The sequence below is a fragment of the Apodemus sylvaticus genome, chromosome 18, assembly GCF_947179515.1.
Source record: "Apodemus sylvaticus chromosome 18, mApoSyl1.1, whole genome shotgun sequence".
NCBI lineage: Eukaryota > Metazoa > Chordata > Mammalia > Rodentia > Muridae > Apodemus > Apodemus sylvaticus.
The window spans coordinates 65853210-65872280 of NC_067489.1; the positions used below are offsets into that span (position 1 = coordinate 65853210).

A 19071-nucleotide genomic window follows, 5' to 3' on the forward strand; every position below is an offset into this window, starting at 1 on the left:
TAATTGTCTGGATATCTATGGACCAAGCAGTTGTTTAGGTAATCTGTTATTGCCCTTGTTCTGCAGGAAAAGCCACCGATGTGATTGTGTGAGCGCCATGGGTAGAGAAGACACACGACTGGGAGAGCTGCTGCAATCGATGGCACATCCGCGGCAGAGCATATGCCCATGGAGGCCCTTCAGCTCTTCAGGTTATATACAAACAGGTGAAGAACAGAAGGAGAAGGGGATCGTGCATGTGCACTGTGCACAGAGCACAGAAAGACACCAAGAAACAAACACTTCTAATAAGTATTCATTATTAGAATACTTATTAGTAATAATGCTCTTCGTGTTTACTTTGCTATAGGAAATACTGCATAAACTGGATAGTCAACGATATGCCTATATAGTTTGAAATCAGCAGCTATATACATTTTTTATGTAGTCTTACTAACATCTCCCTGAAATACACTTCATTTCAACTCATAATTGTGGCCCAATGTTACTACAATTAATAAAAATTTAAGCACACATTTACATAGGAGGCATGGTGGTTTATAATGAAGCATATGGGCTTCTGGGCTGCATAAGGGGTATTTCACCTACAACAAAAATGAAAGACAATGTAATTATACACAGCACTGCTGTTAAAGCATGGGCATGTTCTGATTTTCTGAGATGTTGCTGGCATAAAAACTTCAGTTCGTATTTTACTTAGCCCAGAGCACAGCTGTCTACGGAATGCACAATCAAGTCCTACCTATAGTGAATTTCCATGTGTGTTCACTCCTCAGGGCTTTCTTTAAATTTACAGAAAATGTTAAAGACTTAGTTTAAATAGCATCCAGACCCAAAGGGACAGAGTTCTGAATTTAATCCTCAACCATCAAAAGTAGGATTTGTCCTGCGTGTGCTGTCATTCCTAGTGTGACCCAGCACTCTGTTGCCACCCTGTCCTCCAGCATGCCTTCTGAGTGGGGTTCAGACTGGTGAGGATTTGCCCATGGAACTAGAACTTGGAAAAGGTTTGTGTGTGTGTGTGTGGGTCCTGGAGCTAGTTTGCTGCCCCAAGTTTACACTATGGGATGCTGGGGGCATAACTAAGTTCCAAGTACTCAGGTTTCTATGGAACCACAGTAACCCAACTCAGTCATCAGCGAGACCATGCACCTGTTTCACACCATCAGGGAATTTTATTTCCATCAACTGAAACCTTCCCCGAATCAGTTCTATCTGCTGCCTGGTTCTCCGCAGTTGGCCATTGTTTCTGTATTGGCTACTTTCTCTTCACTGTCTGTTCTCTACTCTCCAGCAGCTGGTCTAGAACCCAACCCACACAGACTTCCTAAATCTTGTAGTTGCCTGATTCTGGCAGCCATGGCTTTTCCAGTGTCACAAAGGCACCCCAAAGTGGACCCTTCTCTGAACTAAAACCTTGCACTTATAACCCGTTCACCGTACTCCACATTGCCCGCTTCCATAGAAGTTTGTGTGACCTCTTGTGATCTGACTCTAGCCACTTCATGTATTTTCCAGTCCTATATTCTTGTCCAGGTCACTCACCCCTTTCCTGTGCCCACTCTACTCTTCTCTGAGCCTTTTGCTTGCTGTGCTCTTGCTGCTTAACTCACAGGCTCATTTCTTATTCAGATCTCAGCTTATATCTGAGTTCGACTGGGCTGCCACAAAATAATGCCAGATAAACTTATAAACTGTGAGATTTTACTCTTCTCAGTTTATTCTGAAGCCTGGGAATTCAAGATCAGGATATTCAATGTCAGGGGAAGAACCCATCTCTCATGGATGGGTATAGTCTTACTGAGCCAGCACATTGAGTGAGAGGCTACAGCATTCTCTGTTGCCATTCTTAGAACTGGCGCCAATCCCATCCATGAGGGCTCTACCCCTATCATCTACCACCCTTCAAATATCCATCCACTAATATTGTCACATTGGGATTAATATTTCAACATGAATTTTGGAAAGAAAACAGTTGATTGTTATCCTATGCTATTTCCCAAAAGAACTTTAATGACAACAATGACTTACATGACACTCTCTGTATACGTTTATGGCATTCACCATACTCCTATTTATTTGTCAATTGTTCTGCACATCATTTTATCTTCTAGCATGTTCATTTACACTCCAGGAGAACAGGACCTTACTTGTCTCAGCTTCTTCCACATCTCAGCACCTAGAGTATCCTGGCATACAGCAGTCATAACTGCTTATTAAATAAGATGATATTAACTCCACCCTGCGAGGGGAGAAGGAAGGACCGAGTATGGAATCCATCTGATTGTTCTACCTTCCTCCCCTCAGCACCTTTCCTAGTTCAGATGCTGCTGCTGCTGCTGGGTTCTGATCAGCTGCAGGTTTGAACTGTAGAGTAAAAGAACCCCCGAGAAGCTGCTTTTAAAGCTAAGGTTCCCTTGTATGAATAGAATGATGAGGTCTATATTCTTGCAAAAAGACTCGTTTCTTCAACACATTGTTAAAATTCTAATAAAGCTAAAATGACCCCCTGGCCTATTCTTTCACTTGCTTCCTCACATCCTTGTCTTTTTGTCTTCTTGACCACACCTAAGGATCCTCACAGAGGGCAGAGAGGCTCCAGTGAGGTACTGATGGGTTGAGGTGGCTGTGGACACAGCCCTGTAATCCTGCCCAACTAATTGTGTCAGGTGTTGACTGTGTGGGATAGGCAGGATACAAAGTTGCGGGAGATGAAGAAAGATTCAGTGCCGACAGTGAATACAACCTGCTCTGTTCTGAAAGACTGACAGAAAGAAAACTCCAAAGCGCAACTTGAACTTATGTAGCTTCTCCCGGAGCTGCTTGCCGTTGGGCTGGAATAGAACAACTCAAAGTAAACTCAAAGTAAACACAAGCTCCAGAAAAGCCTTGACTCATATAACTGTGGTTGGGCACATGCTAACTAGTCCAACCACACCCACACACATGTCTATGTGCACGTGTGCACGGTCATGCACACAGATGGTAGTGATTGTGGAAGACCAGTCCTTGAAGCAGTGTGAGTAGCATCTGTGAAAGCAGTAGGCTGACTATGTCCATGGAACTGAAATGTGCTACTTCTAGTGACATCTGTATGAGTTTTTAAAATAGTATTTGCATTTCTCATTTTTAACAATGACATAAGCTTTGCATTAGCTAGTGTTTTCCTTAGGTCACTTTGCTCACCCTTTAGAACAATCACTAACTAGGCGTCAGAAATAATAATACCTGGACAGGAGAAAACATTAAAACTCAAAGACCGAGAGAATCCCCACAAGGTCATGTAAGTTCTTGGATTCTCTTTTAGCCACAATTGGATCTAAGAAACAGATTCTTCTATGTTTTAATTTTAAGTAATTTACATTAGCCTAAAGAACTTGCCCACAACCCCAGTAATTTTTAAAAATCAATGTAATATAAAGGTTTACCTAATTTTTAATGAAATTAATAGTGGGGTAGGGTTTCATATTTCTAAAATAAATAAAACAGAATAGGTATTAAGTATTTATAAAGAAAAATTGAATTTACAAGAATGTGATATGATTTAAATCTCTCTTAAAATACTTTAAAAAGCTTTGTTTAGACATGTATACTAGCACATGTTAAGTAATCAAATTTATTGTACAAATGTGCAAATCTAGAGTATACATTTTATTTCAGATAGCTAAGACTCTCACTAAGTGTTCATTAATTCATGTTTATAAAACAATAGAAATAAAATGTCAAACTAAGGAAAAGTATATAACCAGAAGAGGAAACCCAAACATTTAACAGACTCCAGTGTGTAAAAGAATGCTACTGTCTGCATTGTCCTCCTTGCTTCCTGGACACAGGGCACACAGACAATGTTGACAACTCCAAACCTCAGCTTAGCGATGTGCCAAAGCATTGCCAATGGGATGCAAATGAAGAAGGTCGGTGCAATTTCTGCCATATTTGCCTATGGGAAAGTCACTTTCCCTGACGTCTCCATACTTTAATATAAAAATACAATATTTAAAAACTTAAACTTACGGGGCTGGAGAGATGGCTCAGCGGTTAAGAGTACTGGCTGTTCTTCCACAGGTCCTGAGTTCAAATCCCAGCAATCCTATGGTGGCTCACAATCATCTGTAATGAGATTAGATGCCCTCTTCTGGGTGTCTGAAGACAGCTACAGTGTACTTACATATGATAAATAAATCTTTTAAAAAAAACCCCTAAACTTACATTTAAGAAAATAAACATTGCACCTGTTTGTACAATGCTTTGTTACATGTATAGAATGCATTAATATATTACTAGAACATACAATTCTGTCTCCTCAAGCTTACAGCATGCTTTTCTGATGGACAATTTAGAAATGCTTCCTTCTTCTCTTTGGAATTTGTAGTACGCTATTGTTACCTATAGTCACTCTCAGATATGACAGCACATCTTGCTCCTGCCAAAACGTGGATTAGTAGGCACAGGTTACCTTTCCACCACCCCTGTGCCTTTCCTCTCCCCAGCCTACCATGGCTGGCATTCAACTGATAACTCTTATGAACATTTTTAGGTTTCCCAAGCACATGATTTCACACAGCTCTTTCTGTTTGAGTCATTTCACGCCATATAAGGATTCCTATTTCCATCCGTCTTTCTGCAAATGGCAGGATTTCAGTCTGCGTGTGGCTGATTAGCATTGTGTTGTGTGTATGCATTCTTCTCTCCCATTCCTCAGGTGGCACACACCAGCTGTGTCTATTTCGTGGCTGTTAGGAATGGAGCTAGCACGAGCAAGGGGGTGCAGCTGTCTTGTTGACATACTGATTTCATTTCCTTAGGTTATACACACTGCTGGGATTTCTAAATTATGTGGCACTTCTCGCTTTACTGTTCTGAAGAATCTCCATACTGTTTTACATAATATGACTGGAGTAACTTACTTTATAGCCACCAGAATGCAAGGGTTCCCTCTTTGTCACCTACTGAACAGTACTTTATTTATTTATTTATTTATTTACTTATTTATTTATTTGGTTTTTTGAGACAGGGTTTCTCTGTAGTCCTGGCTGACCTGGAACTCACTCTGTAGACCAGGCTGGCCTTGAACACAGAGATCCACCTGCCTCTGCTTCCCAAGTGCTGGGATCAAAGGTGTGTGCCACCACCGCCCGGCTGAACGGTTCTTTTGTTATCATTAGTCTTTGGGGTAATAGTCATTATTAGTGAAGTAAGAGGGTGCGCCATTTTAATTTTGATTTGCATCTCGCCAATGAGTTGCAATGCTCAGCAGTTTTTCATGTAAATGCCACTAGTCTACTTTCTTTCAGGAACTGTCTATTCAGACTATTACTGGTTTTAAAATTAAGTAATTTGGGTTTATGCTATTGAATATTTGAATATAAAATTTAATTTTTTTTCAGGAACTGGAGAGATGGCTCAGCAGCGAAAAATACTTTTTGCTCTTTCAGAGGACCTGCACTTGGTTTCTCCCACCCACACGGTGCCTCACAATCCTACGTAGGCCCAGTTCCAGGGGATCCAGTACCTTCATTTGGTCTCTGTGGGAACTCCATGCACATGGTATACAAACACACACACAGGCAAAACACTCATACATATAAAAATATAATAAATAAATCTTAAACTGAAAAGCATTCAAAGCATAACTGCATTGTATTAAACATATACATGTGTAACCAATGTACAAATTGGAAGAATACAGACCTGGTTCCTGATAGTAGTTATTTCTTGGGAAGCAAAGCAATGAAATTCTGCTGTGGAGAAAAAGTAAAAAGAGCTTCAATGCTGCCCATAGGGTTTAACTGAATGACTAAACTAAATCCTAATAGATATATTTAAACATACTTATTTAGGATATATATATATATATATATATATATATATGTATGTATATATGTTATATAAACAATATATTTATTTATATATTTATATATAATTAATTATCATGTATATTATATGATTATATAATGTATTAATAAATAATCATATAGAATTATTTATATAGAATGTATTGTAAGATACAATATATAACAATACTATTTAATTTATATAACATATATATATACACACACACACACTAAATATAGAAACCGAGATATGCTAGGTATAGATCATACAGGGGAAAATCAATTATATAAATCTTTTTTGAAACTTCTCAGTCAATGATTTCAATGTAAATGCTTAAAACAGCCACAGTAGAAATCAGGATAATTGGACAGATTCTCATTTGGCCTCTAGAGAGCTGGCTGTTAAGATGGGTCAGCACATCACCAAACATCAAACGTGTATTAAGATCATCTTGGTTCTTTTAAAATAATTTTTAAGATTTAAAAAAAATGTGAGAACTTAATAGACATATTGTGTAAAATTTTCAAGGATTATATTTCCACATAAACTACCCTCTTAGCACGTGCTGAAGGGAGTAAAAACAATTTGAACATCTCTCAAAAAAAATTTTAACCAAAGATTTTTTTGAAAGCCGTCACAGTAGCTAAGAACACTTGGTCACAGCCATCAATAACTCCAGTTTCAGGGGCTCCGACATCCTCTTCTGACCTCCATGGACACTGCATGCACATAGTGCATAGACATGCAATGCATACATTGGTGTTGATGGATTTAAGGGATGAACATGGAATACCAAACTGAGTGGGTAGGGAAAAGTGGGTGAATCTGGGAGGTTGTTGGGGATGGGTGGGTGGGTGAATACGATCCCATTGTATAAAAAACGGTAAAGAACTAACACAAGTTTTAAAACAATTCTGGACTTCGGCTTGCTTTTATCATAGTAACGCACAGAATCCAGGCTCACTCATCACTAAGTTCTCTGCTAGTTGAAATCATTGTTTTAATGCAACTTTCCATCTTCTTTTTTAGGATGTGCTGGGTAGGCTAGGCATGGAAGCTCACATCTACAACCCAGGCATTTGCAAGGTGGAATCAGAATCCCCTAAAATTCAAGACCAGCCTGGTCTACAATGGGAACTCCAAGCTGATCACAGCCACAGAAAAGACCTTATCCCTCATACTTAGACCATCAATAAAATAAAATAAAACAAGGTAGAATGTAATACATAGAAATAGAAAATATTAATCAGAAAGAGAAAACTAGGTATTTATAATTTCACAGGCTATAGATAATTGTTACCAGGTTAATAACTTTCAGCTTTATTGTATTTATATATTTTTCAAAAGCAGTATTTTTTCGCCGGCTCTTCCCATTAAGACTGTCCTTCCCCTCTCTTTGTAGAATCACATTTTCTACAAATGTAATTCTGTTTTATATCAAGCATTCTACTATGCATCTGTAACTGAGTTTATTTCTTCATCCTAACACTGTTTCATACATTGTCTGCAATTCACCCATGCAGACAGGTAATATGATTATTGTCCCAGAGAGTCTTTGAACGTATCACTCTTTCTTATTTTGGAATACATTTTAATAAATTTAATTCCTGAGTCAAAATTTATGGGAACACTTCAAACATATTTTGGCTGATTATGTTTATGGAAACTGGGTAGTCATAGAAAAAACTTGATGCTATACATAAGTATATATTTCAGTGATATTAAGTTGTTTTCATTTAAATACCAAAACTTTGAAACTTTATAATAAAATTTAGGAAAAAAAATCTTTTTAAAAATTGTGTGTGGGGGTTTATGTGTATACAATTATACGTATGCGTGTTTGCCTGAACATATGTTTGTGCAACATGTGTGTGTGTGGTGCCCACAGCAGCCAGAGAGAAGACTGGATCCCCTAACACTGTAGTTACAGTCATTAGCTGCCATGTGGGTGCTGGAACTGAACCCCAGTCCTCAGGAAGTACAGCCAGAGCTTTTAACCTCTGAATCATCTCTCCTGCTTCCAAAAATATTTTTAATGACATCATTAGAAAAGAACATAATACACACAGTCAACAAAGGTAGCAATAAATGACCTGAATGCATTCAAACGTAAACGTTTCATATAATAAAATTACCACAAAACCAAAATAACACTTGGCATGGTGGTGTATGCCTGTAAGGAGCACTCAGAGTCTGAAGCAGGAGGATCATTTGTGAGGCCAGCCTAGGCTACATAACAAGATCCTGCAACTCTGTCTCAGCAAACAAACAGGTCAAAGTAGGCTGAGAGAAAATATCTGCTCCTGTATCACACAGGAGAGGTTAGTGGTGAAATGTAAGAGATCATACGTCAGTAATAAGACAATAGAACAGAAAAACAGGTAGAGGTTATAAAAGAAATGTGACAATGAAGTCTAATGGAGTAAATGGACAGTGTAAAGTAAACATACAGGGTGTTTAAGCTTATTAGTAATAAACGTGCTGTAAGTCAACTTCCTGGTTTACATCCATCAAATCGTGAAAAAAATCAAATTAAAGAATGTGAAGTAATTAGGACTCTCAGACACCGATGACAGAATGTAAATCGGTTCAAACACGTTGAGAAGCACTTTGCCAGCAACTGCTTAAGTTAACAATGTACACTCTCAAAGTCAGGACCTGGGAGAGTCAAGCAGCTTGTTTAGTAGCTTGGAACTTAAAGGAGGAAAACTCAGAGGATCCGAGAGCCAGAGGTTTGGTGATGAAATATAGGTACCTCTTTAAGTATTGTTCTCCAGATAGTCCCTTTGCTTTACTGTGACCCAAGTCCTGATTTAGGACACCAAACAGTAACAGCTATGTGAGAGTGTGTGTGTGCGTGTGTATGTGTGTGTGTGTGTGTGTGTTTGTGTGTGTGTGTGTATACTGAAAGCATTTTACCAAGGAGACATGGCCTTCTGGAAGCTAACTCCATTCTCACACCTGCTTCCTGGAGATGTTGCATAACTTTAGGAGTGGTGTGAATGGTATGGAATTTTAAAATTGTTAATAATGGGCTCGGTACAAATAAACTAATAAATATAATCTGTCCAAGATTCAAAACTACTTCAAACTTCAGAATATTATCTTATTTAAAAATGTGTTGTTTCTGTTTGTCCTTAAGACAATGCAGTCTGAACTAATGGTAGGCTGAATTCAATGACTGCTGTCTTTGTAGGAGCAGATGACAGACAGGAAGATAAACAGTGAGTAAGACCCAGAGAGGACAGAGGTAGAGAACAGAGTTTTCTAGTCACAATACTAAGGATGTTTGAGTTCTCAAAGGTAGAAAGTAGGAAGGGGCAGAGCCTAGCCTTGTTCACACCTTGATTTCTATGCTTTCCTGAACTTAGATCAAAGACTTCCTATTGCCTAAGCCTACAGCTTCAGGTAAATTGTTGGAGATATGCTAAAAAAAAATCAACACATGCTCAGTTGTTAAAACTGTCACCAATGACAAACTAAGAATGGTATCCTAGTGGGAGGAAGGGTAGTTGGCCGGTACTTGGTGTTTCCAACTTTTGCAGTAACTGGTTACTCTAACGACAGTGGAATGGAATGGCTATTGCCAATCTACTTAAGGTATTGGCATTTTAGCAAAGAAAATCAGGAAAGCAATTTGTCTATTCAGAGGAATCCAGGGAGCCTGTCCCCACCTCCCAGAAAAAGGTAGAGAAAGCTGATCAACTTGGGGTCCAGTTGTCAGAGGAGAGGGCCCTAGAATCTATTTAGCTCACAGGTAAGTAGGCCTGCTCTGTAAAACTCAGGACACAAACACCACTACTACAAAGAAAGAGGCTGAACTCAGCACTTCCTGACTCCAATCTGGAGACACCCAACTCTATAGCAGCAGCTGGGAGAGGAGGAACTTAGACTCTTGGGGAAGTATGCAGGCTGGTGTGGATGCACTCTGCTCTGTTTATTGTAGTACAGTGGCAGGAAGCAAAGGTGAGGTGTGGTGGGTGGAATGGACAGTGCAGTCCTGATGTTCCATTTTACAACGTGGGTGCCTCAGCTGCCGGAGTGTTAAATCCAAGTGAACACAAAAGTCTTTATCTAGGAATTGCTTAGCTATTGACTTGCTCAAGGCCAAGCCCCAACCCTATGGACAGCCTGTATCCTGTGACTGACCCATGCCGAGTACAGAAGCTAGGTTTCCGTATATCTCTCTCTCTTTTTTTATTCGATATATTCTTTTTATATTTCAAATGATTTCCCCTTTCCTGGATCTCCCTCCCCAAAAGTCCCATAAGCCCTCTTGCCTCCCCCTGTTCCCCAATCCACCCCTTCCCACTTCCCTGTCCTGGTATTCCCCTACACTGCTGCACTGAGCCTTTCCAGGACCAGGGGGCACTCCTTCCTTCTTCTTAGGCATCATTTGATATGTGCATTGTGTCTTGGGTATTCCGAGCTTCTAGGCTAATATCCATTATCAGTGAGTGTGTTCTTTTGTGATTGGGTCACCTCATTCAGATGACATTTTCCAGTTCTACCTCCTTGCCTAAGAAATTCATGAATTCATTGTTTTTAATAGCTGAGTAGTATTTTGGATAATCCTGAAAGGGCTTTCCAGCTCCAAACTCCACCCCATGAAAACTGCATCACAGTTTAATCATCCAGTGAGCCTGTACCTTTTACTCTCTTACAGGCATGGCTCCAGGCACTAGCTACAAACCTGTCTCTGTCTCAACACCTGTTCTGAGAAAATCCAGCTAAGACTGAGTATCACTATTACTCTAAGGAGTCTGGCTATTTGTGCCCGTTCTCAAGAGCAGAAAGAGTTTGTAAATCTCTCCTGTAGACCACACATCTGACTCACCATTGATTGCTCCTAATTTATCCATACTTTGAGGCAGTTTTCCTAATGAATTTAAGAACATCTTTCCCTTAACAGCTCTATGAATGCTTTTATTTAATACAGACCCCCTCCTGAGACTAAACTTGGGCTTTTTACACCAAAAGCCCTCTTAAATGTTGGGAACAAAGGGCTCTTAAAAGATTTCAGGTTTACAAAGGCACAGTTATGCTTGGAGATTCATGAGTTTAGCATTTTCCATCAAGTTCCTTTTTTATCTGTAGGTTTTGGATCCCAGGACTGAGGGCAGGCAGGTCATGGAGCATTAACTGGAAATAATGAGGTGTTCTTGAGTATCTCTGAAACTACTCCAAAGCAGACAGACACTGATTTAAAGTCCATGTAACATGCAGTGTCTGCCAACTTCGTCCAATTAGATTATCTGGTAGTAAATGTGACCAGTTAAATGATTCCTTCACACTATACAAAGGAACTTCTCACAGTGGGCAATGTGACTCTGAGGGGAACCAGCAGCCGCGCTTCATCCCTTATCTGAAAGGCTTTGACAGTCTGACTCCATGTGAGGGCGAGCAGACACTGACCCACACAGGCTGCTACTCAGGCCACAGCTGAGTTGGCTCATGTTATGTGACTTGTCCTGTTTGGTTGGTTGATGTACAAACAGAAAGCTTGATTGTTGCTTTTTATGGAGGTAGAGTCACATTCAGGGTTCATTTAACTCATTTCATACTGGACAAACCCAATGGATAAGTCAAGATTGGGGTCAAAGGCTTGGGAGATTAATTTTCTGTACTTTCTGTACCTAAGTGACTCTAAAGCCATAGTGGTTATAAGCTTAAGGGCCTATGTAAAATAATTTCATTCTAAGATATCATCAAGAAAGAAAAGTCAACCCACAGAATGAAAGTATTTATAAATAAGTCATCTGATGGCAGACTAGTATCTAAACAGGAAGAACTCTTAAAGCTCAATAATAAAAGAAAAAAAAGCATAGTTGAAATAAACAAGCCATTGGATTGAAATTTCTACGAAGTTATTCAAGTGGGCAGTAAGACCACTTGAGCATTGAAAAATGCTCAACAGGAGCCAATAGTGAACTATAAATTTAATCCACAAAGAATTACCACTAGGATATATGGATTCATGCAATCAGAGGGTCACACATCCACACATTGGGTACCCTTTGAATTGCTCATGAGATAATACGATGGAGCCACAGCTTTGGAAAATAACTTGGTTGTCCATCAGAAGGGTGAAACATACATCTAGCATATAACCCAGCAATCAACTGCTGCATGGTACTTAGGAGAAATGAAGATGTATGTCCACACAAAATCTGAAACGCAATTGCTCATGACGGTGTTACTTGTGAAATCACCTAAAGTGAAAACAACTCAAATATTTATCAACTGATAAAAAAATAAGATGTATCTACATGATATAATATTGCTTAACTATAAAATTTTAAAGCGTTGATACATGCAAAATATGGCGGAGTCTTTCTTTGTTTTTATTATTCTATTAGGATAATTTTTAGGATAATGTACCAAGTACAGATTTAAGGGCTGTATGGGCATCCTCATCTTCCCCCGTTTTTCTCTCCTATTTCCACTGAGGCTTTAAGGTACATACTAGATAAGATGGAGAAGCTGTAAAAGGTCATATGTTTCATGATTTTTATTTCTATGCAGTGTCCAAAATAGACTACTGGACAGAAACAAAAAAAAATAGATCCAGAACTCATAGCACCAGGGAATATTAAATACAAAATTCAATAAATGAATGTAAGATTGAGTTTTCAAGTTATGAAAATACTCTAAAATTAGGTTGCACAATTATGTCAAAATTTAAATTCTCCAAATCACACTTTTAATGAGTAAATGTGGCATGTAAATTATACTCTAATAATAACACTTTTTAAAGAGATAACTTCCTTATTGATTCCTCTGTTCTTTCTTCTTGTGTAGAAATAGACTGTCCTTTCTAAATCTTCTAGAGGACAGCCCCAGGTCAGCATGCTTACAGGGACCAGAAGAGGCCATCAGATTCCTGGAAGTGAACCAGCAAATGTGGTTTCTGGGACCCAAACTCTGATCCTCTGGAGGATCAGCAAGAATTCTTCACAGTTGAGCCTTGTGCTCAACTTTTCTTCTTAACTGTGTAAAAATGCTCTTTGTTGAAAGATGGGTGACATACATTAGGAGTACGTGTTGGGGGTGGGGTAAGGTCAGTTCATCCAGAATGCAGAGGTATTTCATGACATATCAGATTCAATTACAAGGTGTTCAGGGGAGAGAAATCGACCTCCCCCAATTATCAGCTTTGGAAGAGTACTTCACACACTTTATCTCCAACCCATAACTATGAGTGATGAACAGAGCTGAGAAAAACAAGGGAGCTTATTCCAAGTCCCACAGTCTTATAGTGTCAATCTGGGCTTGGAGACAGGCAGTTTGATTCTCATACTATTCTTAGTTTTATTTCTAATAACTATAAGCATAACTTCATGTCACCTGCCTTATGACCTTGAAGTGAGTTCAACTGAAAAACTGAATGCTTAATTCAGTTACTTGGAGCCCTGAGTGTCTGTAGAGTTTGGTTGTTTAATAGGCCATGACTAGACATCACCTGAGCTGTACTTAGGTAGAAAGCAGCAACACAGGCATTGGGGCCCACTGTGGGCAGGGCCTGGACTATTTTAGGATTAGTTAGTGTTTTGAGTCAAGATTACAGGAATGGCTAAGACCTTTGCAAATATAAGGATCATGTGGGTAAACAGGGACATGGAATGTGCACTTAAAGAAAAAACAGTACTCTTGTTTGGATACATAAAATATAAGTGTGGACCTCATGACAGTCAACAAAAGATGAGGAGACATTTCTCCTAGTAGATGGCAGATAGGTCGAAGCCTGAGGCCCTGTTGGAGTCATCAAGGGCTGTCCTGTCAGCACAGAGAACAAACACATGGAGAAATAACACTTTCTTCAAGCATGAGCCCTGCCCTGACTTGGATGATGGACAGCTTCTGGAATTTATATCATCCTTCTGAAAGAGGAGGAAAAAGGACAGAGACTGTTTTAAATGCCTGGAAAAATCTTTAAATTGATATGCAAACTTGAAAATGAATAAATTTTCCATCTTTGGAAAGGATGGAGGTTCAGGGTAGACTTGAGATTTAATTATAGGAAAATGTGGATAGTCTGGTTTCTGTCTACCTAAGCCTGTGCCAACACCAGCCCCACTACACATATAGGAAGGGAGGCTATTTCCAAGAAGGGGTATACCTTAGAAATTCAGAACTGTGGCTTTCCTTAGATAACTGTTCCACTTATTCCATTTGCTGAAATACAGTACAGAGAATTTTTCATAGATGGTTCAATGACTAAGACCTAAGCAAAACATTCAAATTCCAAAGAAAAATAAGTATCCTCATTTTAGTCTGCATTGGAGATGTTCCTAGGGAATGTGGGCCTCTTTACCAAACACTTCTTTGAAAACTATTTATACACTTCTTGATTTACAAATGCAGTTATAATATTAGTAGTAATGAACACCTGAATTTTCATTACAGTTGGGCCGATGGGACTCCCAAACTCTCAGCAAAGCTTGGTCAAATTCCCTTTAGTTGCTATGCTGAGTCCTGCATGGTCCTAGAAGAGACAGCAGGACACACTTCCTGCTCTTGGAGCAGAGTCAACCAGGCGTGAGCCTCCACAAGTTTTGACGGTTGCTAGGTGTGTGGCTTGTTTGCTTAAAGATATATCTACTTCACTTTATGTTCCTCTTTTGGTAAATATTCTTCCTGCCAAGGTTATTGGGGGAATGTCCTCTTTGTCAAAGTTAATGACTACGTGATAATCAGATATAGCACGTGTCTGGGAGGTGAGGCTGTGTCTAATGTTTCAACAAAGTGGTAGAACACACTGACCTTCAGGACAACCCTTAAAGTTGTGCAAAAGAACTCTGAAACATGAGTTCGAAAATATATAATTACTCAACTATGCAATATATAAGGGTGCAATATGAATTATACGAGGGGCTTCACAGGCCTAGAAGAACAAAGGCAACAGCAGGGTGAGCCAGCTTATCAAAAAGATATTGAGATAAAGAGATTTAGAGAGTGGTCATCACAGGTCAAGGTCCCATCCAGTTAGGTTTATTGTATGTGCTTTCAAAGGCAGGCAGATTCCTGAGTTCAAGGTCAGCCTGGAACAGTGCTGGTTTGGGCTCAAGCAAGGTGAGAATGGTAATCTCAGATCAGGATCACACTCAGCTAGCTTATTGCCTATGCTTACAAAGGCAGTCAGATCTCTGGATTCATTTGGAATGTTTTTTTTAAAAAATGTGCTTCTTGCCATCTTTCTAAGAAACAAGGAGTTGGGATCATAGAATGCGGAGTCACAAGGGAACCTGGGGTGGACAATTGAATTGACAAACAAAAAAGACTAGGCTTTGGTCTGTGAGAGCTGAGCTGTCTGGTGATCTTCAGAAAGCTGTCTCAAACAGAACACAACAGAAACAGGCCAAGATTGCCTTCGAGCCCTTTTTGCTGCTCCTAAACACCCCTTCCTCAGAACCCCTCTCCAAGCTGAGGCTGGTTCTTGGCACTACTAGACCTCAGTTCTTTATCCCTGAAATGCTGGCATGCTTTCAGAATCTCCAAGGCTACTATCACATGATTTGACTCTATCTTCCATTAAAATTAACATCCTCATAATGTGTCAGTTAATATCCCCAACTTAACAGGATCTAGAATCATCAAGGAGCTAATCCTCTCATCATATCTGTGAGGGATTTTCTAGGTTAAGTTAGTCAAATTGGAAAACCCGATCGGAAGTGTGTATCCTCCACCATAGGATGGGGCTGGGAGGAGCTTTGGAGAAGTAGCAGAAATGCAGCCGAGTCCTATGTTCATCTCTCTGAGCTTTATGGTAGTGGATACAGTGTGATCAGCTGTCTCAAGCTCCAGGCTTTCCCAGACTTCCTTACCATGCTGTACCATAGACCCTTGAACTTTGAACCAAAATAAACACTTGGGTTGCTTTGGTTTGAGTCTTTTGTCAAAGCATGAGAAAAAAAAAACCTAATAAAATAATGAAGTCCTTTCTAATTTTAGTTTTCCCTCTCATATTAGTATATGCTCAGGGGAAAAAAAGTCAACTGGAGATAATTTGCTCATCTTCCTGAAGGTAATTTCAGAATTTTATCTTCATAAGAACAAAAGGCAGAGACAATAATGATACAGGACCTTCCCTAACCTTTTAGTTCAAATTAAATAACTGTTTTGTTAACTGCAAGGGACTGTGGATTACTCTGTGAGGAAAAAAAATGTCCCAGGGAAGGTGAGGAAATAAGTGGGTTTTCTGCTGCTCCACGAGAGCTCGATGGCTAACAAGTGATAACTAATTGGGCTCATAACTCACAGTGTGCATCTTCCGTATATGGCTTCACGCAGGAGTTTTCTGTATTTAATCTTTCTCCATCTCTCTTGAGGGGGGTAAAATTGTAGTTTGAGTGAGAGGCAAAGGAAACATTTGCACTCTGTGTACAATATCAAAAATGGAATTTTTTGGTTATAAAATAGACTTGCTTGGAAACCCGGTACAATAACGATGTAAGATTATATGAAAGGAAGAAAGAAGGGTATCTTAAGGTTGAGACCATGAGCCAGGCTTCCCACACATCATCCCAGCACTCTGGAAGTTGAGGCAGGGGGAGAGCTACAAGGCTCTTTCTAATTCAATCAAACTGAAGAATTTGTGGCACTTTTGATGCACCACATAATGCAAGGACTTGACTGGTAACCCAGCTTTGCATCGAACCTGTTAACTGCAAAGAAGTATGGGAAATTGTATTATTATCACGATGCTGAAGCCTGTACACTTTATCGCCGTGGTCCTAAGCACTTTAACCCTAGTGATTCACTGAAGGCTTACCTTAGCCCCACCTCCCATGATGTTCTGGATTTTTTTTTTAATCCCCCTGAGGAAATTGAGATTCAGGAATGTCAAGAAAGCTAGCTCAATGTCAAGCAGCTAGGTGATGGCGAGGCTTGAACACAAGACACCTGACACTTGAGCCTATGTCTTAACCTTTGTGTATCAAGTGTGCTTAGGGCCACTCTGCCCACCTACAGAGCAGATGCCTCAGGAGAGTGCTGTGGGACTTGGCTCTGGAGAGGCAGAATGGAAACAAGAGGGGTGAGAAATAGAAGCAAAGGCACCATAGCCTCCCATAGCCAAGGGACATGCTAGCCAGGTGTGCTTATAGTGCTGCCCTCACGGGCAAAATGACTGCTTCGCCTACAGTCCAAGGCCTGCTAGAATATTCTGTTTGGGATGGCATTACTGCTGTAGCAGAATGACACTCATCTAAGATGCCTTTCTTCCAACCAAGAACCTAAACTTCCTAAGGCATCATCACTTCCACACAATATTCACCACCACGCCATTTTCTTTCCCCTGGCCACGTTTGCACTGCCATTCAGAGGTCAGATGATTTGCATAGGCGTCCATGTTAGGGGAGTCAGAAGGAAGCCCTGGTGTGCCTATTTTTCAGACACTGAAACTTCTCTCATACTCCCTCATGAGCACAATGGTCTTTTTGTTTGTTTGTTTAGTTTTGGTTTTGGTTTTGGTTTGCCTTTTCCTGTAGAGTAAGTTTTGCTCCCATTTCACTTTGGATGTCTGTGTCTAGAGTCAAATCTGACAAAGCAGCCAGACTGCCTTGCAGAAATGTTTTCTAACTTGCTGTTTGAATCAGCCCTTGGCTCTGGTGGGCATCAGAGCTTCTGCTAATGAGGCCTCGGTTATAATGCTAATCTGTTTCAAACACGGGACTCGACCAAATGCTCAGGCTCTAAGAGACCAAATGCTCTAAGGAGACTACAACTAACGGGCTAAGAAAGAAGAGAGTGTCTCAAGAGAATTAACAACACTTAGCTTGCTGTCCACCAGAAAGGGAACTTGTCCACTATTGAGGTAGTAGATTCTAGTATCACCACAGTTCCAGGCAAGAACAGTGACTGCTGGATTCTGTTCAGAGCGTGACTTTAGTTTTTTTTTTTTTAACTTGATTAGAAACAGCTGGACAGTCAGAAGACTCAAGTAACTTTTCCAATGATGCAGAGGGAAAGAATTTTGGAATGACCTAACCATCAGTTACTATCCTGACTGGTTTCATCGGGAAAACAATTTCTAGGATAGCTCCAGGCTGCTGTTATACATGCTAACCATCATTACATATATTCATGTAAAATTGCCCTGTGACACTAATGAGGGTGACCATGCTAGATAGTACATTACCAATACCCATTTTTACTTTTCCGAAGGGTTTTTAAAATAACTACACACATTTCGAATCTAAAAATCTCAAAATGCACCAAAATCTAAAACTTGTTGAACTACAAGTAAAAACATTCCACTCCTGACCTCACTGGGCATGTCAGTTAAAATAAGGGCAAACTAAAAATACTGTATAGCCCCGCTTTAAGGCGTTGTGTATAAGGTTTGTATGGAACAGAAGTGCATTTCATACTCTGGCTTGTGTTCCCTCACTAAGGTATCTTACTATGTATATGCAAATCTTCAAACTCCCTAAGAAAATGTGAAATTTGGGATACTATGGTTGGGTCCAAACATGTCAGATATTCAATCTGTGATCATATTAGTATCATATGTTTAACAATCAAAAATATATTTTCATTAAGACTTATGGAAAAACATTGTTTTAAATTCTTATTGGATATTTACTTTATTTACATTTCAAATGTTACCCTTTTCCCAGTCACCCCCCCTAGACCCCCTATCCTATCCCCCTTCTCCCTGCCTCCATGAAGGTACTCCCCCCCCCCACATACTCCTGCCTCCCTGCCCCTGCATTCCCCTATACTGGGGTATTGAGCCTTCCCAGGATCAAGGGTCTCTCCTCCCTTTGATGTCCAGCAAGGCCACCCTCTGCTACATATACGGCTGGAGACATGAGTCCCTCCATGTGTACTCTTAGGTTGGAGGTTTTAACTTGATTAGAAACAGCTGGACAGTCAGAAGACTCAAGTAACTTTTCCAATGATGCAGAGGAAAAGCTCTGAGAGGTCTGGGAGGTCTGGTTGGTTGATATTGTTGTTCTTCCCATGGGGTTGCAAACCCCTTCAGCTCCATCAGTCCTTTCTCTAACTCCTCTATTGGGGACCCTATGCTCAGTTCTATGGTTGGCTGTGAGCATCCGCCTCTGTATTTGTCAGGCTCTGGCACAGCCTCTGAGGAGACAGCTGTATCAAGCTCCTATCACCACGCACTTCTTGGCATCTACAATAGTGTCTGGGTTTGGTGACTGTATATGGGATGGGGCAGTCTCTGGATGGCCTTTCCTTTAGTCTCTGTTCCATACTTTGTCTCTGTAT

At 40.1% G+C, this 19071-nt stretch overlaps 1 protein-coding gene across 6 annotated transcripts in view; it reads right to left on the reverse strand.

The window, feature by feature from the left end:
* The window catches only part of Psd3 (pleckstrin and Sec7 domain containing 3), a 528621-nt gene that overhangs the window by 478834 nt on the left and 30716 nt on the right, over positions 1-19071 (reverse strand). For 3 of the 6 annotated variants that reach the window (XM_052162839.1, XM_052162834.1, XM_052162841.1), the window contains exons 3-4: positions 5692-5741; positions 4015-4110 (exon numbers count right to left, since the gene is read on the reverse strand). The exons of 1 other annotated variant lie outside the window; for it this stretch is intronic. The gene's annotated coding sequence lies outside the window, so the exon portion shown is untranslated. The remainder of the gene's footprint in view (positions 1-4014; positions 4111-5691; positions 5742-19071) is intronic. 2 more of the 6 variants (XM_052162836.1, XM_052162835.1) reach the window with 2 other exon arrangements.